We start from the raw sequence: 26,144 nt of genomic DNA on the forward strand, positions 1-26,144 counted from the left end.
TAGATAGATAGATAGATAGATAGATAGATAGATAGATAGATAGATAGATAGATACACACATACATGCATATATAGATACATAGATGATAGATAGATAGATAGATAGATAGATAGATAGATAGATAGATAGATAGGATTGATTGGTGACTGGGCTAAATGTATAATAAAATTGGAAAATTGGACTGGGATAACTGATTATTTGCTTAGAAAAAAAAATAAGAAAAGATATTAGGATCACCCTGCTTGTCTCACGTCTTAGATACACACCATCAAATCAACAGAGAAAGTTGCTACTGAAACAGGGCAAAATGTGTAGGTAACAAACCAAGGTCGGTGAAATTACACAAAGAAGCAACTCAATTACTTATCAGGTTGAGCCTAAGTGAACACTGTTTTGTGTTAATAAAGGGCGGTAAGTGTTTTTCCATTTTAAGAATGCTTTTTAAAAGTCCAGCTCCATTTAACAACCCTGTTGGTCACCTACTAGCTATCAAGCATGAGGTATGAAGGGAGGAACCAGGGCTCCTCAGAAAAGGGTTCCTGCAATATGAGTGCTGGGGGTGTTGCTCTGATTATGCCTTTATTCATGTGTTTCATTTCATAAGCATAGTTTTTATTGAATGGGAGAAACAAGCAGTCACACTAGAGACATATCACTCCTCTATTATTTTACTTTTTTTAGAAACAGAAAATGTAGAGCAACAGAGGGAAAACATGAGACCATATTTCCATCTGTTTTATTGCCTCTAGAAATTGTTTGTGCCTTTGTTGAAAAAGGTTTAAACACAGTATACAGAAAACTAGGGGAAATATTTGTACAGCCAGCTGCTAAAATACGTGTGGCAAGAATGAGGGGACTTCCAAGATAGAAAAATATATTGTCTGAGCATACATGGCAGGGAGAAAGGCTGAAAACTCCCAGTCTAATCTGCTGTCGATATGATTTCCAAGTTCATCTGGTGGCTGGCTAGGAAACCCAACCGCTGCACGATCGGGACATAATTACGTGGAGAGAGCAAGAGCATTGGTAATTTATACCAGTGCATACCCTGTGCTACTTTCCCGGAGATCTGACCCTTTCTCCAACCTCTCTATGACCAAGCCCAGGGCACTCACTCCCCAAGCAGAATGGAAGCTGCAGGTTGCACTGGAAACATGGTTTATGGGTAATGTGTCTGTAATGGACTCCCCACTCAAAACCAATAGAGCAGTAGCACAGCCATCAGCAATCAGGCCATAAAATCTGCAGTTGCCTCTTTTTTTTTTTTTCTTTCCTTAAAAGGGGCAGGAAGCTAATGGATTTGAAATTGCAGAGGTGGACGACAGACCTTTTTAATAAATGAAAATAAAATTGAGTCTCGGGTTTATGTTGATCTATAGAACTGTGAGTCCCAGAATCCCACACGGGTTCCCTCAGGGTTGATTCCCAGCCTAAACCACCCAACATTTACAGCTGATAAGTGTCTGCTAAAGAGTAATAAAATACAGTGTGTGTAGTTTTAGAGAATGTAACGTATCACATTCATCAAAAGCTCCCCGAAAATGTGTTTATCTAAAAGGCTTGTATGTTTGTGTATATTTCAAATATCTCTGCCGTTAGATTGAGCTCCTTGGGCATTTAAAAGCTAGTTCTGAAAAAGCATCTTTGGAAACTGTTTGGCTGGGGGTTGAGGGTTACATTTCCTTGGATCTGGGCTAATCTTTGGCCTACAGACTTCATACAGATATATACAAATGAGATGACGACTGTTGCCTGATTTTTATTTCTTCTCACTAAATAAAGGCAAAGACTTAAAGCCCAATTCATAAAAGATTGGACAAAACTGTTTATCTGGGAGTTAGATGATTTAGCTCTGACGTAACTGCTCATGAGACTGTTCCAGACAGTTGAATGTGCATGTATGTCAGGAGGGGGGATGGGCGAAGGGGAAGGGATGAAATGTTGAGAAAGAGTGTGGATACTCTAGCAATCACGATTCAGTACGATTACAGGCTACTTTTTTAAAGAGTATGTGTGTGTGACAGAAGGGCGGGAAGTATGTGTTTGTGTGCAGGGGCTTGTGTCTCTGTGTGTGATGCGGAAGCCAGAGGAGAACGTTTGCTGTGTTCCTTTATCAGTCTCTACCTTACTCCCTTAGGACAAGGACTCTCACTGAATCTGAAGTTTTGGTTATATTGTCTGGCCAATGGGTTCTTGATAGCCAGCCATCTCTGTCTGTCAAATCTGGGGGCACAGGTTGTGTAACTACACAGATCTCTCTCTCTCTCTTTTCTAATGTGGATAGTGAAGATTTGAACCCAGGTCCTCATGCCCAGGATGTACTCTTCTCTACTGGGCTATCTCTCCAGACACTACAAACTACTCTTAAAACTTGGTTGTACACCAGATGGCTTACAAAAAGGACATAGATGACTTAATCTGAAACTCCTTTGGAGTCATTTAAGGCATAGACACAGCTCAGTTTGTTTGTTTGTTTTGTTTTTTTTATCAAAGGCTAAATATGAAATGCCCCCTGGTGTATTACGTGTTTCCTCAAGCAAAGTACTCCTCAAGTCGTAGGGAAACAACAGTTATCCTTGGGGGTGCAAAGTAATATATTTTTTGTACACCTGTCACTTGCCTAGAGATAGAGAAGGGTTCCTGTGTGGCTAGATTATTGATAGAGTAATGATTTCAAGATGTCGCAAATGGGGCTGTATTCCTGAGGCAGAGATCAGATAGTCTTGCTCATCAACGTTCACTACCCAGGACACTGTATCCTACACATGCTGCCCTCAACAACTCAGCAAAAGCTTGATGAGTGGATTTTGATGTGGCATGATCAGCTGAAAAAAATTTCATCGTGCTAAATGTCTCCCCCACCCCCACTTTTAACTTGACATGTTAAAAGTCATTCTTCTGAGAGTTTGGAGATTTCGTTTCTGCAGCTAACACAATGGCCGTGCTTCTAAATGGAACCGCTGAGGTGGTGCTACACAAGGCTTTAGAACTAGGAGGCTTCTAGCCCTTAGTCCGAGGGAAGAACTTGGCGGATGAGATGTGGACAGTCTGGCTTGGTCCACTGTGTTCACACAAAGCAGCTCCCGTGAACACACTGAGGCAATTACTCTGGTTACTGCGCATTTTCCTGCAACATTAAAGACTGTGGTGTATGTAACTGGTACTCAGTAGATTACAATTGATTTTAGTTTCACTAAACTTTAATTTCACCAATTAAGACATACGACTGTAAGCTGAGACAAGATTGAAATCAGTTGGCATTCTGCATTAATTATCAGACCAACCAGGGCTACATGCAGAGTAAGATGATGCCTCAAAAACAATTTAATTTTCGTTGGCTGATAAAAACATCCTTACTTTCATAATCTAGATCATCAATGACATAAATGTTTTTTTCTTGATTTTTCTGACAAATAATATAGTATCAATAGTTTGGCATCTGATGAGTTTATGGTTTTCCACTAATGAACATGTTAGTAAAGGGAGGAAGAAATGATTCAGTAGATAGGAGCATATACTGCTCTTGCAGATAACCGACGTTCAGTTCCCAGCATCCTTGCTGAATAACTCACAGCTGCTTGTAATTCTGCCCCAGGGAAATCAGACATTCTCTTCTGGCCTCTGGAGATACCAGCACTAACACACACATAAAACCTCTTTAATTCTGTGGATGCACATACATGTGATTAAAAATAAAGTCTTCTAAAAATAAAGCATTATCAAAGTACAAAATTTTAACTTTAAGAATTAAAAACAGGGGCTAGGGAGATTGTTCATTAGGTAAAAGCACTTGCTGTACAAGTATAAGGACCAGAGTTCAAATCCCTAGCAATCATGTAAGAAGTTGGGCACCTGTAGATCCAAGACGATAGGAAATAGAGATGGGAGGATTTCTGGGTCTTGTTAGCTGCTAGCCAGCTTCAGTTTTATCAAGAAAACCTGTCTCAAGGGGATAAGGTAGAAGTATGAACCAGGACACCAATATCCTCTTCTGACCTGTACATACACACATGAACAAGTAAGCCTGAACATACACCTGGATATGAACTATACACATATCCACCATACATACATATACCACATACAGACATTCGCTCATGCACGTGTACACACCAACACACACACACACACACACACACACACACACACACACACACAGATTTAAAATCATAGAATCTGGTCACATTCGTGGCATTCGCTCACTGCCATAGATGGTAGGCCCAGACATGTTTCCAGACTCTGGTGGCAGTGATACTGGCTGAAATGCTTAATCAAGACAAAATTCCGCACTAACCACTGCCGTGGGAGCTTTATCAAAAGACCATAGAGACTTGTCTTTTCAGATCATTCAAAGAAAACCAGTTAGAAAGCCATAAGCCTAGATCTTTAGTTTCTATAAAGAGTATTTCTTCTTCAGAAAGAAAAGACTATGCCCAAACCAGGAGGTCAGGTTTTTATTATTATTACTATTCACATATTCACTTTACTTCCCAATTATAACCCCCTCCCTGCTCGCCTTCCAGTCCCTTCCTCCCACCCTTTTACCCTTGTCACCTCAGAAAAGGGGAGCCCCCTTCCACCAACCCACCCCAGTTCATCAAGTTGCATCAGGACTGAGCTCATCCTCATCTACTGAGGCAAGGCAGCCCCGTTAGGGGGAAGTGATGGAAAACAGGCAATAGAGTCCATGTCATAAAAAGCACCCATTCAAACTACTTCGGAACCCACATGAAGATCAAACTGCCCATTAGTTCCATATGAGTTGGGGGCCTCTGTCCATGCATGCTTTGTGGTTGCTGCTTTCATCTCTGTATGTCCCCATCGATCTAGGTTAGTTGATTCTGTTGGTTTTCTTGAGGCATTCCTGTTCCCTTCAGGTCCTTCTCCCCACAATTCCCCACACTCCCATAGGACTCCCTGAGCTCCACCTAATGCTTGGCTGTCTCAGCATCTGATTTGATCAGTTTGCTAGGTGGGGCCTCCCAGAGGATGGTTATACTAGACTCTTGTCTGTAAACATAGCAGAGTATCTATCACAGATAATAATGGACAAGAGAAGTCAGTCTTCATGTCTTGAAGCTCAATCTAGGATTCCCTCCTGTCAGTCCAAAGCAAAAATGTAGGCAAACTACATACAGCAGGCACATGATCCTTTTATTTTTTATTTTGGGTCTCTGATACTTACAGACTATAAACAAATTGTACAAAAAACTTTTCTGAGCATCATTTGTTCACGATGTCCTAAAGACTTCTGTCTGGCCCTCATCAAGCTGGTCCTTAGAAATAGCCACACTATGAAGACCTTTGCGTCACTGCTTCCAGCACATGTTCTTGTACTGGACATGCTCCTGTGCGTATCCTGAGTCCCCACCGAGTGCTTTGATTTCAAAGTGCACTACTGGTCTCTCTTCATATGAACTCGGCTATTAATTTGCATGCAATCAAAGCATTAAGTTGGAATCTTGGAGTATGATATCGTTAATAATTGTCATAATATTGGTAATAGTATTGGTAATAACTTATCACTCTGTGCAAACTATTAAGTTATGATTCTTTCACGTGCGTGTGGAGAGGGAGTGTGAGTATATTCTGCATACACCTCGTGCAGGTGAGCATGCCATTGCAAGATTTGGGCATCCTGCTCTGCCATTCTTTGTCTAATTTCCTGGACTCAGAGTTTTTCCCTGGACCTGGGCCTCACCCATTTTTCTATATGTTGATGCCCAGCAATGTGTAAAAATGATACTGTGTTTTGTTTCCTAGGCCCCCTATATGAGGCTGCAGAAGTAAACTGACAAGCCTGCCATTTTCTACCTGCACTGGGATCCAAGCTCAGATTCTCATGGTTATGCCACAATTATCCTTATCCAGGGACCTTCCTCCCTGCACCGAGCTGGGATCATTTCATGCCAAAGCTATGTATTTGGATGGACACACTCAAATTTGTTCATATGTTACTTGAATCAAAGTAGACTGTATTCAGAAAACTTTCTTATTCAAATTCCAAATAGCTTTCATTCATAAGTCAGTTTGTTGCTTTCTATCTAAAAACAAAATGACAACAACAACAAAAACCCTCCCTATTTCAAGGCATAAAGTACTTACAAAAAAGAATATTTTAAATGGTATGTAAGCAAGAATTAGTAAAAAGTCTCTCGCACACAGCACTCATGTTGGAATATTCAGAGATTCCAGAGGAAATAGCAAGCAGTCCTTACCGACCTGTGATATTGCCTCTTTCCTCATCCTCCTGTTGGAATTACTTCTTTGAAAATTCACCATTTTTCTCTTTTTGTTAGCTTCACCCTAACCGGGTGTCCTAAAAGAGCCATCTATGCCAAGGGCATTTCGTAGTGTAAGGCTCTGTGTTCATTCTGCACATACAATTACAACTCATTTCTAGAGAGCTAAAGGCACATTTCAATAGCTTACAAACTGCCCTAAAAAAAGAACATGTAATATATTGTGTTTCCTGTAATATACACAGCTTCTTCAGAAAGAGGAAATAAAAGGCAGGCTCCCTTTGACTCTGTTAGGTTGTGGCCACATACTTTTAACTGTAGAACCAGGCTGTTATATTAAAATGCTGAAAATCTCTGTAGAGTTTTAGCACATATCAGCAAGGGTGAGGCTAAGAGAAAGCTCTGGTCTTTTTGGTCTAAGAACTTGAAAAAAAAAAACATTCAAGGGAAAGAAATGAAAAAAAAAATCAACCATATTTCTTTAATTTAGGGATCTCTCTACTCTGTAGGGTATACAAGAGTTCATGTCTGACTTTTTTGACTGGCAGAGGTGGAAGAGTTGAAATCTGTTCAAAAGAGGGCTGTCAAAGTCTCTGGTCACAGGTAGAAGCAAGTGTTCGGCTATTAGCCACAAAAGCATCCAACTTGAGTGATTTCTCTACCACATGTGCTAAGATGGGACGGGAACAAAGTTCACCTTCTTAGCACATGACTTCAGGTCCCAAGCCCACATGCATGCATACTCATAACACATACATGAATTCATGTACACTCATAATTAAGAGGCATTGATTCTCATACGTATTTGCACTTTTTTTTTTTTAATGCTGAACTACATCAGACCCATTGCTGATGGAATTCTCTAATGGGGGACACTGTTGGCAGCCTAGATGGATTGGTACCCCAAAGAAATTGTTCTTATCTGAACTGATCTGTTCCCAAAAGTTGGCTTTCTGGACAACTTCCTAATCCCTGCCTTCAAGTCTTTCTTTTGCCCCTGGAGGCTTTCTTTTCATGATTCCATATGTTACCTCACCTTTCCAGGTCATGTCAACTTGTTGCGTACATATTTTCCCCAACAGGGGCTTGCTTCTCAAGTGAAGGTGTGAAATATTTATCTAATCTTCCAAATAAATTAATATTATCTCTTTATGTTCCAGTCTTAAACAGAGTCAAAGAAGTAACTCTTTTTTTTTATAATCTTTTATTTATTTTTTATTAATTACACTTTATTCATTTTGTATCCCCCCATAAGCCCCTCCCTCCTCCCCTGCCGATCCCACCCTCCCTCCCCTTTCTGCATGCATGCCACTCCCCAAGTCCACTGATAGGGGAGGTTCTCCTCTCCTTTCTGATCTTAGTCTATCAGTTCTCATCAAAAGTGGCTGCATTGTCCTCTACTGTGGCCTGGTAAGATGCCCCTCAACTGAAGAATGGATGCAGAAACTGTGGTACATCTATACAATGGAGTATTACTCAGCAATGAAAAATAAGGAAATCATGAAATTTGCAGGTAAATGGTGGGACCTGGAAAGGATCATCCTGAGTGAAGTAACTCTTTTTTAAGTTACGTAATAATTTCCTTTGACAATTTCTTTCATTCCTCACCACATTTTTTTTAAATCAAAGCTAAAATTTCCAGTCCTCTACTTTAATCTTCCAAAGGTGTTTATTACTCATTCTTTGTCATGTTTGTATATGTATGTATTTATATGTGTGAATATTTGGATGCCACTCCCCTTGTTTTTGAGACAGGGTCACTCAGTGGCCTAGAGCCCTTCAGGCAAGATAGGCTGCCTGGCCAGTGAACCCCAGAGATGCCCCTGACGCTCCCTTGCAAGCCCTGTGATGATAAGTAGGTGCTAGCATAAACAGATTTTTTTTTTTCCTGATATAGGTTCTGAGGATTTAATTAGGTCCCCATGCTTTTGAGTCAAGCACTTAACCAACTGTGCTGTCTCCCTAGCCCCCAAAAGCCTTTTAAAACTGATCATTTCTTCTCCCCAAAATATAGTTATTCATATAATGGTATTTCCTAGAAGCTGAGAGAGAGAAAAACACACACAGAAAGAGAGAGAGAGAGAGTCAGAGTCAGAGACAGAGAGTTAAACTGAAGCTAGAATGGAGCTTTATTCAAAGAACCTTGCTTTACTGAACTCCCCGTTGCCTTTCTCTGTGTGAAGGAGATGCTCCTGCCTTGACATTGCTCCTAGAAATAGCAAGTTTGGGTTTTATTCATCTGAGACAAATCCCCAGTCACTAAAGAAGAGAGGCACTGAAATCACTCTCATCCATGACACTTGCTTAAACTTGTATGTCCTGAAATGTGAGATCGACATCTAAAAGAGGAACTTTCTGAGGACATGCAGGAACCACCTACCATGTGCAAGGTGCTGGATCCTTGGTTTGTACGAAGGGATTTTGTTTTGTTTCTTAAGAAATCAACTGCTGAGGTGTTTGCTTGCTTTCAACAAATCTGAAAAGTTCTATGTCTCAATTCTGGGTAACTTTAGGCAAGTTAATTGTATTATTACAACCATGTTCGCGCTCATGTGTCGTCCATTCATCTATGTTACTTTTAGGGTGGAATGGGACAGTGGACAGAGGAAGCATGCCTATTCCTCACTACAGTGATGATGCACAGCCAGCTGAAGGAAACAGCAAAACGTTCTGCCATCCAACAGAGTGCGCATCTCCTAGTAGAAACGCATGCCATTTGGGGGCCAGGTTAGTAGTGTCTTTGGGTAGAAAAAGAGCTGATAGGGTTGATTACGTTGCTTCCTCTAATCTAGAAGATGAAGTGGCATCTTCATCTTGAAAGTAATCAGACCAAAAGTCCTTTAGATGTTAAAGATCAGGTCCCCTCCCTGTATCCTAAGTTCTTCCAACAGGTGCTGGAAATGCCACTGGCTACCTTACAAATGGAAACTGCTTAACTTTCTCATTAAGACAATTGCTGCTGAAATAACAGAGCACAGGACCCCCCCCCCCCCATCTTTCCTGTTCACACCACAGCAGCTCCAATCCACATGGTCAGCACCAATTTCACTAAGAAAAGCTCTTTGTCAAGCTCTAGGCTACTTAGGGAACCCAGCTAGCTGATGGCTTTTCAAAACTACTTGAGAAGAGGACATTCCTAATGAAGATCTTTGCTACACTAAGAGTTCTGGGATCTGCATTGCAGATTAAGACCTTTCGCATGCTAACTAAGAGCCCTCTGGGTGTGATCAAGACAATACACCGTTGACACTTTGGGACTGCAAAGTACGCTATAAACAACAAAACATATACAAAGGCTATTAGTGAAGCATGCATGAAGAGGCAGATGCCTCAACACCTGAGGGCTTTGCAATCAAGTTAAATTGTTGTGCATGGAAAATGGATGTAACAGGAATCTCCATATTCCGCAGACTATTTCTTAGATGGCTGTTTTTTCCCCTTGTTCCCAAGGAAAGAGAAGCTCATGTGCTGACATCTTAAAATGTAATGAATGGTATCATCCTGTATGTAAACACATTTGATGGGTCAAGCAGTGGGTGTTTGGTAGCTGATAAGCCGTTGTTCATCTTCTCCTCAGTCTTATGCTTCTATATTAATTTACCATTGGTGCACTGGGCAAGGTTGTGTCAGGCATGATATGGACTCTGTGCAGCAAAGGTTAGACTCTGCTCCTCTGACCCACCAAAACCACCTGTTCATTTGGGGAACTATGAAGCTGGAGTTGGTTTCTACAAAGCACGATGAACTGTCCATGGCTGAGAACAATGGAGCTGGCTGATGATGTGCCTATGAGATTAAGTGAAGAATTCAATTTCTAGGCCTGGGAGAAATCATAAGCATACATCTTCTAAACTCGCTTCCATGTCTATAGTTCAAGAATATGAACAAAACAAATATTATTTACTCATATACTTTAAATTTGTAGATCTGGAGAGATGGCTCAGAAGTTAAGGACATTGCCTGCTCTTACAGAGGACCTGTGCTTCAATCCCAGCACCCACATGAGGATAGACAAGTGTCTGTAACTCCAGACTAAGCGGATCTGATGTCCTCCTCTGGTCTTCCCTGTGTTCGTGCTTTTTAAATTCTATTTTATTTACATTTATTACCCCTCTTCCTCCCTTCTCCACCAGGTAGGAGAGAGAGAAAGGGTTAGTGGGAGAGGGGGCATAGCTCTCTTAGCTGCTTCCTACTGGCTATGGTTGTCAGGTTCCTTAATGCAAGTCCAATCCTCATTTCAGGAGATCTCCATCTTCTTCTCATCCAACTGCATCAACAGCAATCAGGAGCATCAGGAGGACAGTACCAGTAGCCTTCTTCCTTCTTGGAGCTCCCCAACAGTCTTTGGGCTCTGGCATTTATTCTCTTTCCAAGAGGCCTCAAAATTAAACTATCTGCAGCTGGCAAACTGCCTTTCTCAGAGCCCATATCCTGCAAATAGTTTGCTGCTGTGGACAACCTGAATTAGTCCTATATCCTACACCTGGGATCAAAACAAAACCATGTTTACATCCACAACACTACTAAAGAGCTGCATGTATATGGAGCACAGACAATAAATGAAGGCAAAGCATCCATACATGTAACATAAAAATAAATAAAACTAAAAATACCTTTTAAAATTGTAAATCAAGACAGTAGGTTGAGTAATTAGATATGAGCCCCCTTTCTGATTGGCTGAATGTACATTTGCAAAGAATCTAAAGTGAAAGAAAACAAACAAAATCTTAAGCCCTGTAGAATGCTTGCTCTTTTGTGCCAGAACGTTGCTTCATGGGGATGGGTAAGTACTGTTTCTGATTGAGATCTGTTCCCTCTTCTCTGACTCATCTTCTCCCCATGGAACAATGAGAAATCTTTCATCCGTGTACATGAGAGGCTTAGCTCACACACCCAAGTTCAATGCTTAACCAGACAGCTGCTTCTTGATTGTCTCTATAGAGGACTGGAAGAAGGTTCTGTGTCATTAAGAGAGAATGGAGGCTTCCTCTGTGGCCTGGCACTGCCGAACCCGACAGGGGGAGGTGCAGCCAGTCCTGATGAGACCAATAGGCTAGGGTCAGATAGAGGGGGAGGAGGACCTCCCCTATCAGTAGACTAGGGGAGGGGCATAATGGAAGAAGAGGGAGGGAGGGTGGGACTAGAAGGAGGTGGGGGAGGGGGTTACAGCCAGTGTACAAGGTGAATGAATTGTAACAAATAATAGATAAATAAATTTAAAAACAAGAGAGAATGAGGGGCCGTAAAAAGAAATGTAGTCTACAGAAGACGAGTGCATATCCTAGCTGAGCGTGTTTGCTTTGTAGAGAACAGTGGGTCCAGAGGACGATCAAGGGCTTCTGTCAAAGGTGTGGCCTGACAGGGGTCCTTTCTTTCCAGTACCAGCTGCTGTATTTATGGGGCACAATCTCTAGAGTTTCCTTAGATCCCAGGCAGTCCTTTCATTCCTGGATCTTCTCAGCGCTAGGCTACTGGCATTTCATGGATTCTCATGCCCTGAAGCTTGTGTGTACTTATAGAAAACTTTCACTTCTGGTAACTATAACTTGACTGAATGTGATGTTAGAAATTAAACAGCATGACCAAACCAGTGCCTTCTTGAGGAGACTAAAAAGCCAGGGGGATGACAACATTTAAGATAGGTCTAAGGGAGAAGATCCTCCCTTGGGGAATGGCTGATGAAAATGTGACAAAAAGACCAGATGAAGAAGTAAGAATGGAGAATTTACAAAGCTCTTTAGCGATACAGATACTAGTTATTGACTGACTTCAATGGTTTTCTTTTAGGAAGGATTTGGTATCTGTCTTGCCTCAGATGATGAAGATAGGTACCATTCCTAACATCCTGTAACCCAGATAGGCAGCAACAAAGCCAAGACCCATGGGAAAAACAGAGAACTCCACATTGTCTCTCTGGAAAACCAGACTCAGTTTCCCCAAAGAGAGCTTGGAAGCTGCCACTTGGAGAAGTACAGTGCCTTTTAAAGTCTGAAGTGACAGATCACAATGACAGTTATTGTGACAGAGTGTCAGGCTACTGCAAGAGGGTTACCTGAACTCAAGCCCTGTAAAACCCTTCCACTCAATGTGATTGATAATCAATCGGCTTCTAAAGGGAGGGAAAGTAAATGGTGTGGAAACACTATTAAAAATAAAAAGATGCCACCCTCTAAAAGCAGAGGCAAGATGTCATCTCACTATTCAGAATGACACAGAAGTTAAGCTTTATGAATTGCTTATATCTGGAATTCCCATATAATGTTTTGCTATCACAACTGATTGGCCATCTAAAACTGGAAACACCACAGACAATTACTGTATAAAGAGGGGGAAAAAAAGGAGAACCAGTGTACTGGGACATGTCTTTAATTCCAGAACTCAGGGAGGCAGAAACAAGTGGATAACCATGCATTCAAGGCTAGCCTGCTCTACCAAGCTAGGTTACAACAGCTAAGGCTACACAAAGAAATCTTGTCTTGAAAAGCTCAGAGACAGAGACAGAGAAAGAAAGAAAAAGGAAGTGTCTCATAACACTGACATTTTGCTACAACTCTAGGATCACAGATGACAAGAATAACTTGAGAAGACAATCCCAGATAGGTTTGAATCTGTAATTGTCAATTTAATAAAAACGAAAATAATTGCTTATAAATTATAGGCTGTTTTCAGTAGTTGAAGGAAAGAAATCTTTAAAATATATAAGTAATAATTCTTAGAACAAAGCTTCTTCAAGAAATACTTAAAATATTGCTTTCATTCAGTAAAACATATGTATACTCTGGTTATTGAAAATGTCACTAATCCTTAAAATGTAATATCTAAAAGTAATAGAATTTATTCATATCTATAAATGGTAGAATAAACAAAAACAATCCTGGAGGTGATAATTTCAAAGCAGAATTTTTGGTATTACTATACCAAATATTAATGTCACGCATTATTGACAAACATGATTTTAACAATCAACAATAGCATTAATAAAAATTTTATTAACAGTCATATATATGCAAACTCCAGTGGCACAACCAGTACACAGTAGTTATACAACAATCATATCTATGACTATAATCCCAAATTCATTTATTTCACAGCCATCTTTGATTTCAGCTTCTACTTTAGTTTTAACCAAATAGTGACCATGTGGCACTGGTCAAAGTAAGTATCTGTAAACCTCTGCTTAGACACTGAAGTCAGAAGAGGTCTGAAAATCCACTTGGAATTATAATCCGGAGAATTGCAAATATCTCAGGAGTAAACAATTTTTAGTTAAATTAAACAACGTTTAATTTAATTAACAAAGAAAAAAAATAACTGAAAGTGTTTATAAACCATACTTTCATTGAATAGTAAAACTGTTGAATTTCTCTGAGAGCAACTATGACTGACCTTAAGATCAGCTGTTGCTATTATCACTCTAATAATTGGATACAGAGATTTTTAAATGTTTCATCATATCTATCATAAAGTATGTCTATAAATTTGTTTCAATAACATAATATTATACATAGTCTACAAAGATGTTAAATGCAACCAAGACAGAACAGAAGTGTGCACACTTTGATCATGAAATTTCTGGTCAGAGAAGGTCTGTCCATGCACTGTAGATCACTTCCCAGTAACATATCTGGTTGGTGACCAAATATGCCAGACTTAATAGAGAATGAGAAGTAAACAGTCAGCAATCCAGGACTTCCTTACATATGTGAACATAGGCTCTCCCCAGTAAGTTCCAGTTGTTATAACATTCTAATAATGACTATGATGGTTAATATTGTCAAGTTGACAGGATCCAGGATCATGGATGAAGAAACCAGTTTCTCAGGATGCCCGTGGTGGATGATCTAGTGTAGGTTCATTGAGGTGAAGAGCTCCATTTAATGGTGCTGGTACATTCCCTGGGCTGGATTTCTAAACTGGGGAAGAACCAGAGAAGAGTGAGCTGAGTGCAAACCTGTCTTTCTACTTCCCATCTACAGATACAACATGACCAGCTACCTCCTTGGGCTTCAGCCGCCGTGCCTTCCTCTGCAGTGATGGACAGTACCCTGGAACTGTAAGTTAAAAGAAACTCTTCCTTCCTTAGGTTGCTTTAAAAAAAAATCACAGCAACAGACAAAGTAATTAACACAGTGACCATTGCATATTCTTGTCCATGCCTCTTTTATTTTTTCTGCTTACTCTTCTAACCAAAACCACAGTTGCCATTCTGGAAGATATGAAAAGACAGTCCTTGTTTGGCTACAGGACCTCTCGATTATGTCATCCCTCACACAGCAACAAAGCTGTGAGCTACAATACTTCCCAAGTGCTAATATTTCTAATGCAAAGCTGAGGTTTACACTAAGTATTCTAGATGCCAGATCTATTTTGAAAATGTTCGAAGGTGCTCCTTGGGCTTCCAGCCTATCAAATGTGGATACACAAACCTAAAATAAAGACCAGACAATGATACAGGCAGCTACAGCCACATTGCTCCCCCATCACGCATGCGAAGCAATAACCGCCCCCAATAAATCTACTGGGCTAACTCCTCAGCCTCCAGAAGCATTTGCAGGTATTCACTTAAGAATAGAAATAGTTATTCTAAGAAATATATCCCTTTCTAGTAGAGCTGTAAAATGTGCATGAACTCGATGCCAGCCCTTGACAGGGAAATTTAGTTTTAGGTCACTCAATTTATGCCTTTGAGGGGAACAAATTCCCCAGAAGATTAAACTTTCATTAAGTTCTTTCTTTTATTTCCTGCCTTTGCACCCATCATATCGTAAGTTCCACAGCTGATGTCTTACTGTGGTCATAAAATGGTTGCACTTGAACTTTAGGGACCTGTCAAACACCTCTCCCTCTCCCCTCTCCCCCCCAATAAAAAACCTTTTAGAGAATGGTACTTAAGTTGACAGTCTCACTGGTCACCCTCCCAGCCTATGTCAATGAGAATGTGCCCAGAAGGGATGGAGAAGGCGATGCATACTTTCGACAATTGCATTGTGAAGCCCATATTCCACACTCCTGGCCCTCAACCCCCCTATTGTTTTGACTAGACAGGGGATCATACTGAATAGATTAACCAGTCATTGACTCAGGACACCTACTGCTTGGAATGTCATTGCGTTTGGAGTGAAAGGGGATAAAAATGTCTCCCCTCCACTCCCGATCCCCCACTCTGTGGCAATATTTCTGCCACAGAAATACTTGCCTGTCAGCTCTAGCAAAGAAATCCTGGATAGTCACAGTAGTTTGTTGTCAGAATGAAAAATGGTTCCGTGCAAAAGGTCTCAGGGCTGGGATGCAACTGCTAAGAAGCCCTAAGTCAGGCATTTGACAGAGAACTTTGGTCTCACTGTTAGATGCCACTTAATACTGTCCTGCATGATAATCCCCGCTGTTTAACAACCATGCGATCACGGGCCCAGCCGCAGCAGAATGCCGTTCCGACAGGGAGAGAATGGCCAGATGTCATCTATTTGCTTGGGAGAAAAGAAAATACATCTCTTTGCATCCAATGAAAATAACGTTGTTTCAAAAATAACAAGACAATAGCAAAGCCATGGAAGCCTTGATTCATTGTGAGAGTTCACAGCCAAGAAAGAGATGAAATTCTAGCTGAGATTAGCTGTAGGGGAAGAAGAAAGAAGCTTGATATAGACATTAGAGCTCAGACGGCATCCTGTTACTCCCAGAAGTTGGCTGGTCAGGAAAAAGCTTTACACTAGGCATCAAGTAGCAAACTGACAGCTTGCGCCTTGTGGAATCTTGCCCTTAGAATTGTATAGAAGCTCCGGAGGGTTTTGAAGAGTGCTGAGCAGCTTGTGCTTTGCAAAGTCACTGTTATTCTAACAAATAACATAAAGGCTCTACCTGTTAGTGCTAGATGCCACTTGGTTGTTTTCCAAAAGAGACGTAAGAGACTCGTTTTAGTACCTAAGATATATAGGCATTTTTTAAAAATGATCTTTTATAAAACTTTATCCTGGGAACAAACCTTAGTGGCTTGGTGATTGCCCGGCGTGCCTAAGACCTTGAGTTTCATTCCCCGACATCTCAGGAAACACAGACACTGACACACACAGACACAAACACAGACACACACAGACACTGACACACACAGACACAGACACACACACACACAGACACAGACACAGACACACACACACACACACACACACCGCAATATTAAAGTATGCTGAACTCTCAGGCCATTTCCCAAATTATTCCAGTGGTTTCTTAAATCTAAAATAATTTACCGTGTTTTGGTTATGTCTGTTTTGTTTTGTTTTGTCTTTTGGTTAGGACAGTAAGAAGGGATGACTCACACCTGTTATGTCATATTAACTTTGTCAAAGAAGCCCATTGAGTTAGAGCCAGGTTTAAATGTATATCAAAGACAGAGTAAGTCACCAAAATCTAAAGGTTTGATTCCAACTGCACGAAGGGATACATTTAAGTGAACAAGGAATATGTAGAATTTTTTTCTTTTCTACTGTTTGTTTAGATTTTTTTCATTCACTTTAAAGGGAAAAGTGTTTTCTTTTTTGGATATAAAATTCTACTTATTGGATCATCAATTTGATTTGATTATTTTTTTAGAATTGTATAAGTTCTCTTTAACAGGATATAAAAGCACCTGGCATCTGCAGATTTATTTTTAAGTGTTATTTTCCTCGAAAATAGTTTTTTATATATATATACTATTTATTCTAATTACGGTTTTCCCTCCCCCATCTCCTCCCAGTTCTTCTCCCCTACTCCACACATTCAACTCCATGTCTGTTTTTTCTCTTCCTTTAGAACATAGTTCAATAAAAACAGACTAGAATAATAAAAGAAAACAGACAAACAGGAAGAAAAAGGTAAAGTACAAGAAACACATACATGATTGTGCTTGCTGCACACAAAACCCACAGAAACACCAGGCCAGACCAGCAGAAGACAGGTAAGGTTGAAAATGCGCAAACACAACATTATGAGTCAAAACCTCTTCCCAAGATACCATTTTTGCTTTGTATTGGCCACCTACAATTTTGCACAGGACCTCCTTTTAAAGGTGGTTTGTATGCTCAGTGAGACTCCATTGGAGAAAACTAATTTTGCCCTTGCAAGTGGCTGTCAGTTATAGATGGCTGCTGTTTCTCACTATCGCAAACACAAAGATGTGAGAGCTGTGTTGGATGGAAATGTCTCAGCCACTGAGAAAGCCAATGCTGTAGAGGATGAGAGCAGAGGTGGCGTGTCCTCCCTCATACACACTCATGTGCACCCACAGAAGTCTGGGTAGGGAGAGAGAGACACAGAAAGAGAATAAATGTAATTTTTAAAATGATGGCATGATGGGGGGGTACAAATAGGAGGTAGACATAAGATAGTCAGACAGAAGGTGGCAGGGCAGGGAGCCTGAAATGGACAGTGCAGCAGTAGGAGCGGCAAGAAAGGCCACCTCAATGAAGATGAAGGGAAAAAGAACTCTGGAAAATTGTCTTTTTATCTTCCACTTGTGAGCCATGTGTCATGGCTCCCCTACACACACACACACACACACACACACACACACACACACACACACAGAGAGAGAGAGAGAGAGAGAGAGAGAGAGAGAGAGAGAGTTAATTTTTAAAATAAAAAAATATGCAAATATAGACATGTCCACAACTACATCTACCAGGATTATTGTGAGGAATGAAAATGGGCAAGGAAAGCTTGGTGGTCCCTGCGAGTGACTGTAGCTCTCAGGAAGGTGGGAGGATCAGAATGTGAGGACAGCCTGGGCTATGCAGTGAGACTCTTGTTTCAAAGCACCTGTGTATACATTGCCTGATCTAGAACAACAGACACTTAGCAAGCAAAGGCTACTAACTGCTCAGTGAGTAATTTCATAGTCATCACTCCTTCAATAAATGATCAAAATGGGGGTCAGTGACTATGGATCATTGTTGTTGATTATTAACATTTATTACTGATTTATCTTTTAGTTAAACAGTGATTATTCCTAAACCAGATGTATACCCATATCACCACACAGAGACTGGGACTGGGCAATAATTACTGCATCCTAAACCCCCAAGCCCGCATACTTTCCTCCCATTCAGACTTTCCACATTATACTTGCTTGTAGTCATATCTTAGGTCCAGTTCATCTCTCCTCATGGTTCCAAGTCCTCTCCTGCCAATCTCTCCTCTCCAACTCCTCCCACTTGCTTCCTTCTCCTCCCCTTCAGACCAGGATGCCCCACCCTATTCTCTCCATACCTCAGCACTGGCTGCTTGTTCAATTGACAATTACAGATAACAAATGCCGGCCTGTTTACACAAACTTGAGACAAGTGATGCTTAGAATAAGCATCACAGTGCAATGACCAGATTTAAATCAGATAGTGGGGTAGAGAAATCAGCATTTGAGTGAACAAGGGTAAATTGTATATATTCCATAAGAACATTATACCAACAGCAATGTCAAATGCTTGGTTTACTGCGTGTCAATGATGATGATACCTCTTCCTGAGAAACACACTTTGAATTCTACATTTTTCAGATGAAGAAACAGAGTCACAGGTCGTAAAGTCATGTACAGATCCAAAATGATGCTACAGCCAAGTTTCCATCTTTCTTTAAATATATATATTTATATAAATATATACATATATATATATATATATATATATATATATATATATATATATTCTCCTCTTCCTCCAGTAGTGCCCTCACTCCCTCTTCCCCCTATCCTCCCTTCCCTACTCTTCAGAAAAGGGCAGCTCCCCCAACTCAAACTAGCACATCAAGTATAAAGTCACATCAGGACTGAGTGCATCCTCTTCCCCTGTGGCCTGGTGGGACATCCCTGCCAGGGGAAAGTGATCAAAAAGCAGGCAACAGAGTCCATGTCAGAGGGAACCCACAGGTAGCCCAAGCTGCCCATCAGCTACATCTATGTAGGGGGCCAAGGTCCAGTCTATGCGTTGGTCCTTGGTTGGTGCTTCAGTCTCTGCACCTGGTTAGTTGGTTCTGCTGGGCTTCTTGTGGAGCGCCTCTTCACACTTAAGGTTGTCTGTCTCCAGACAAACTGATTGTGCTGTACTAAGGTATGTGCATTACACCCTGTCACATCCCCAGCAACTAGAACTGCTGTGCGTTAGCATTTACACCAGCACTCACTCCGCAGGGGAGTAGTGTGTGCCTGTGTCAGCTCCTCAGAGCTTTAATAAAGCTGACAGCTGAGCTCAATTATACAATTACAACCAAACACTGTTTGCTTTGTGTTTGTTTTTGTTTTTCTGGAAGAGTTCTTAGGTCTCCAGAGCTTAGCAGGAGGAGGTTCGGGCCTGTGTATTCCCTACCTGCACACCTGAGTCATCGGGTTGAGTCAGCACTCCTGCCCCAGGTCCTGAATGTACCCTACTAAAACTCCTGAGTTGCTTATGTTTACGGTATACACATTTCCTATCTGGGACGATCAGCAGACGGAAACCCCATTCCCGTGATTGCTAATGAGATTTCCCAAAGATAGAGTCAAATTAAATACTGGCTCTCTAAACGCACATGAATATCAGCCAAGGATAGGGCTCCTCTGGGGAGCTGACAGCTCACTCTTCATTCTCAACAGTCTTATCTGAGGCCAGACTGTAGCATTATTGCCCCAAGCACTGACTATAACCGAGTAAACAACAGATGCTGAGCTTGGGAGATTTCTGGGCCCCAGTGTTCTGACTTACTGAAAATTAACTCCAGTTCTTAGTCTGTATAGTTTAAGGCGGCATCCTAAGTCAAGTCCCTAGGTAGTTCAGCTGATAGAGCTCAGCTGGGATTTGATTCCCATCTTGGTCATGTGATCTCAGGGTTGGCCCATTTAATCCCTAGTTTGGTCCATAGCCAGTCCACAGTGCCCACATTTACATCATCAAGGCAACTGATGTTGTAGAATCATTAGGAGTTTGGAAGCTGTATCAAAGCCTTGAACAACTTAAGCTTTCATCTGCTGTTTCTTCTGGGATAACCGCTGCCTGCCTTGCTTGAGGAAAGGAGGGAAACACTGACGCCTCATTCTGGAGCCTGGGCTACATCATCATCAGCTTGAAAATGCACATGGGAAGTGATCTTGAATCTCAATGCCTAGCCTCAGAGATCAAAGTTGGCTAAAACTCAGCAGACGATTGAAAACTCCACATGAATCATTCGACCCCTGGTCTGATGGAAATATAGGAAAAGAAAGAACGTGGGATATGTGTCAGATACAGCTTATGGAGAATACATTGAAGTGCAAAGCTAACTCAACAATTATTACCTCTGCTGATACCTAAACTCATACTTTAGTTTCTTTTGTCATTCAAATGAAAATGCATATGAAATATATTTCCAAGTCAATATTAAATTTAAACTAGATTAGTTTCTTTTTAATACTTTTATTTTTTTTGAGACAGGATCTCATGTACCCTGGAATAGATTCAAACTCCCTATGTAGCTGAGGATAATCTTGAACTTCTGATTCTATTGCCACTATCTACCCGATTGTTGGGATTGCTTTTATTTGATTTGGTGTTTCTGCAATACTAGAGATTGAACAAAATTTCCACACTAGGCAAACACTCTGGCAACAGAACGCTTACTAAATAAATTTTTGTTAGACTGCAAAATAATGGATTTTAAGATATCATTTCATGATTATATATGTCAAAATCTTTCTAAATGCTTCTATCTTTGTTCTCATTGGGTGATAAATAATGTTAGTAGACCTTCCCTCTTCTATTCTACTTCCCTACACTCTAGTCAATTTCATAGTAAAAATGATGGTTTAAAGAAAATTGTAAACCTGCCTAAGACATCTGATTGGCTGATTAAACAGCCTATACTGGGACACAGCAAAATGGGGTAGGTGTGGGTTACGTTCCCGGGCTTTTTGGGTTCAAGAAGCAGGGGAAACAGAGGGACCGGAAGAGAGGAAGAAGGAGGATGCCATGATGGGTTAGCATGGAGAAGAAACCATGTGGGCCAGGAGGAAGGACTCCAGTAACAGAGTGAAAAGGTCCAGATGAAAAAAAAAAGCAAGTATTTATAAGATTATGAATGGAAAATAGGGTGGTTAAGGAGGCATTGGATGGGGACTGGGAGATGGATGGTGAGGTGATTCAGACAGCAAAGGTAGGAATATCAACCCAGCCCAAGGTAAATAAGGCAATTATAAAAATCTTAAAAAGAAATCAAGTTACTCTGAAGTGAGGAAGAAAGAGCACAGATTATAAGTAGAATTCATGGAAAACATGGAGAAGAAATTAAATGCACAAAGCCAACTTTTCTAAGCCTAAAAATAGTACAACGCAAAATAGTAGGGATGCTCTAAGGACAACTATTAAACTTTGAGGCCTTTGCCATGGGGGCAGAAACTGTACTTTCCAACAACGTTTTTATTGTGGTCACTCTAAAAGGCGGATACTACAGTGAAAATAGACAACAAGGCTTTTATTCTTCGTTATAATTCTTCTTTCATTGTATGGAGTTCAGATGGTTCAGTCATTTGTTCAGATAAATGTGTGCTTTCACAAAAAGCTATGTATGTTTTTTTTTTTTAAAGAGATACACTGAGGATATCTTAGATTATAAATATCCTGGCTATAAAACCCATATGTTGGTGTTTCTTAAAGTTTCTGATACTTAAAAATTTTAAAAACTATTTCTCAATGTCTTTAATGTACGCTTTGATGTCGGCTTTGATTCCTGCCAGGACAGACCAACAGATATCAGATTGTGTTGTTTTGAGCTATCTAAGCAAAGGAACATTGCAAAGTGAAAGGGTTTGAAGCTATGTCTTGTTTTAATATAGTATTCCACTTAATGTATTGAATATTTGAGTCAGAGTCCTATAATAGTTTTTTTTTCCCCATAAAACAGAACACCTAGAAACTTGATTCCATGACCACACCGTTAAGTGGCCTCAGTGGCTCCATCAGACACTTGCTCGATTGGGAAACTGAAGCCAAGTGAGCACTGACTCATCACCCCATCAATGAGATCTCATCAGACACACCTGAGTGTCTAGCAAAGCACTCTGCTAGCTGGGAATGACACTCCACAGTTTACAAAACACACACACACACACACACACACACACACACACACACACACACACAAGGTCTAGATTCTGGAAGCTCAAAGAATCTTCATAATTTTCACAAGCAAAACTGAGACACTGGTATAGATCATATTAGTTGACATGAAGATAAATATTTACTTGAGCACTTCTTCCCTGCTTTTCACCATATTTTATAACCCCAGAAGTCCTGCTAAGCAGACAATGTCTTTCTGAATTCATCTTTTAGCGCAAGAATCTAAAACTCAAACAATCCAGGCAACAGAGACTTAGTCAAGCAGACAGCTTAGAGTTGGAACTTAAGAAGAAGCTAAGTCTCTGGTCACTCTACTGTCCCAACATGCCTTTAAATTCTGAGTTCCTTTTTCTCTTCATGGATGACAAATGACACTTAAGACTTCCTATTGGTGGCCTGGTGCTGGTACATTATAGCTGTGTAAGTGGCCCTTTGGCCCCTAAGAAGCAATAGTTACACATTTCAGCAGAGAACAGACTGTACATGAAATTAAAAGAGCACAGAAAAGCACAGGAACTGGCTTTTCATGGATGTAAACAGAGATCAGTGGGAAAAGAGCATTTTCATAAACACCCAAGGATTTAGAAAAGAAGTCCAGAAATCTCTACTTATTTGTTTGTTTGTTTGTTTTACAACAGGTATGATTTTTGTCCACTCAATGAACATTTTAGAATGTCCAGAGAACACACATATTCTTAGTGTCAAACCAGAAACAGGAATGGTATGCTTTTGACTTCTAGCTTGTCACTTCTACAGGGCACAGGGTACCACCTCAAGGAAGAATGGTCTGACTTAAACCATCAGCAATGGGAAAGCCAAAACCTTATCTGATTTTATGAACTCTTTGATAAGTCTATGGAAAAAATAGAATTCGATGTCTGTAAATAAATGAGCAGTGAATAAGTGAACAAACCACCAGAAAAACTCACATGAAAGAGTGCACAGCTTATTCAGTACCTATATCTAGGGGTACCATTGAGTTAATTGGTCTTGAATTGTGCTTTGATTGACCTCACTGCGTCTGAGATGTGGGATTATCTACATGCCCAGGTTGGAAAGAAGAATTAGCAGTTAAAAGTTCATAGCTGCTTTTTCAGAGGACTTGAGTTCAGTTCCCAGCAACCACCTCATGCAACTCCAACTCCAAAAGGATCTGTAACCTTTGCCTCTCCTCCCAGCACATGCACAAATACACACACACATAATTAAAAATAAAATGGATCTTTAAAAACAATTCTATACTTGTAGTCATGTATCAATTATTCCAAAGTATGCTGAAGAGAAACACAGCCCACCTCCTGTTCTGTGCCCACATCGGGATAACTTGTATACATACTAAAAATTTAAATTTAAAAAATAAATTCTTAAAGTTTCTGACACTTAACTTAATTTTTAAAACTGTTTCTCAATGTCTTCAAGGTACACTGTGATGTCAGCTTTGATTCCTGCCATGACAGACCCATCAGATAGAGAGCGATTGCTGTCACTTATCTATCTGTTGATACTGAGTGCCCCATCCTTTTCTCTCCCTCTCCGCTCAAGTTAGGTCCACATCTTCAGCAGACAGTAGCCAGCCTAGGATCGTAACGAGGGCGAGGGCAACACTGGGCAGTCAGATGCACCACTCAGCTTGGCAACGGGTAAATTGTCAACCAATCACTCCACCTCCCTGGTATGATTGGCATTACAGAGCGGCTCTCGGTGCTGAGTTTCATTACAATAAACCTATGTTTGCGCTAACTCATTTTCCCATGAGAACATTTTAATTAATTTATTAATTGCAAATGAAGTTACAGGTGTCTGAGTGGGTAGGCGGTAGAATTGTGTGTGTATGTGTGTGTGTACATGCTTACTGAGTTGCGCATGCGCACAGGTGTATGTGTCTCTTAATTGCTTCTGTAGCCACTTCCTCGGCTTCAACCTGTCCAGGCAGGCTCCCAGCAACTGATTCCCACACAAGTCTGCGCAGGTAGAGAAACTTGTCACGTGAGTGAAGGGACGGTTCTGTCAGGCCTGCACAGTGGTGCAGGAAAATAAGACTGTCACACACAGGCCCTGGTTTCTGGGATAGAAGTTGTATACAGACCAGGCTTTCTTTCTAGGATCAAATGTTTATAGTAGTTCATAACTATTTCTATTGTTTGAGAATATTTTACATTCCCATACTGTGTTTTGATCGAACCCAGCCCTTTTATGAAAGAACATTTAATCACGTGAGCTGCTCTGACCACCTTGCTAGTGATTTTCAGACATACTTCCTGACTTACAGACATTGACTGAGATGTGTCCCTGGCTCCCTGAAAACACACAAGAAAGCAATTGATTTGGAGACATCAACTAAGTGCAACTTAAATTTGATAGCAAAGATATGAACATGACTATTTTCTAGGTGGGGGACTGACAGGGTGGAAAGAGCCATGGAGTTAGACTGAGTTGAGCTACAACTGGGGTTCTCCACAAATTGGGTTTGCCAATCTGTGAGTATTGATATGATTAGTTATTTAGCTACACACTGGCATTACATTACTTGAATTAAAGTGTAAGTGTGTCTAGGGCATTTTCCACTTGATGTATTCCTTCACTTCTTCTTGGTATTAGGAAATGCCAAAGTTTTAGTGAATTCTCTGACAATCTATTGCTATACTTTTGGACAAAAAAAAATCAAAATATAGGAGGAACTATCATTTGATTTAATTGGGAATTTAGTTGCTATTAGGGTCTATAATATGGACATGTCTCATATCTGCACTTTAATCTCCAGAGGAACTTGTAACTCTGCCAAAACTAAAAATATAAAACTAATGGAAAAATAAATGAATAAAAGTCACGGGTGACAATTTCAGTATTTGTGATATAGGACTGGAGTCCAATATGCTAATAGAGTACAGCTCTGTGTGTTCTCCTGTTCAAAAGCTTATTGCTAATTAAAATAAACATCAGATTCCTAAGGGTTACTGAAACTTTATTGCATTAAAAAAAAGTATGGATGTGTGTGCAACAGAGGAAAAAAAGAGCAACAGAGAGATAAAAGTTAATTAATAGCATTTGGCCTTCCTCCAAAATATACCCTGTGAGCTTGAGGTATTTGTGATTGGGTAACTCAGGTGGACTGGTATATAAAAACATCTGTCCTGATGGATCTACCTATAAAACAGCTCTCTGGGAAAGCATGGTGGTGTCTTCCACAGCATCATTATGACCTTCCAGGCGCTGACACTTCCTGTGTGGCACCGCCCAGGGCATGGCTTCTGATTGGGCAGCGTCTTGTACTGCCTGCAATGGGTTTTACCTCTGAGGTTGGCTTGGAAAGTTGAATGGTAAGTGAAGTCATTAGTTTCCCCCTTGGAACTAAGTGTTGATTTATATCTCCATCGGGATCTAGTTTTTCCACCACTTTTTCCTAAATGCAGTTGGGTTTGGAGTACCCTATCTGGTACTATTTATAATCTATTAGTCCCCATTTACTACAGAGCCTGGAACTAATTGCACATAAAAATTCCCAACTAGTTTCTGAATTAAAAATAGTTAGTTTTATGGCTAAAGCCAGGTTTCCCAAAGGGTGTTTCATGAAATACTAGTACCATGACATGTTCCTCAAAAGGGGTTCATTGTTCAAAGAAATTCGAAGGAAAACAGGCCTTTGTCTTTCTTCTTTGAATACTCATAGAGATTAGGGTCCCCAGTAGTTGGGTCGGTGTAAATGTCCCCTGTCATTGAATTATCTAGTATAGTTCCCAGCAAATGAGAACCTGAGAAAAATACATTGATAAGTTTGGTTTTGCTCAGCCAAACATTTCCCTGAATCACCAT

This window comes from Psammomys obesus, unplaced genomic scaffold (genome assembly GCF_907164565.1).
Source record: "Psammomys obesus unplaced genomic scaffold, mPsaObe1.curated_primary_1811, whole genome shotgun sequence".
NCBI classification, from domain to species: domain Eukaryota; kingdom Metazoa; phylum Chordata; class Mammalia; order Rodentia; family Muridae; genus Psammomys; species Psammomys obesus.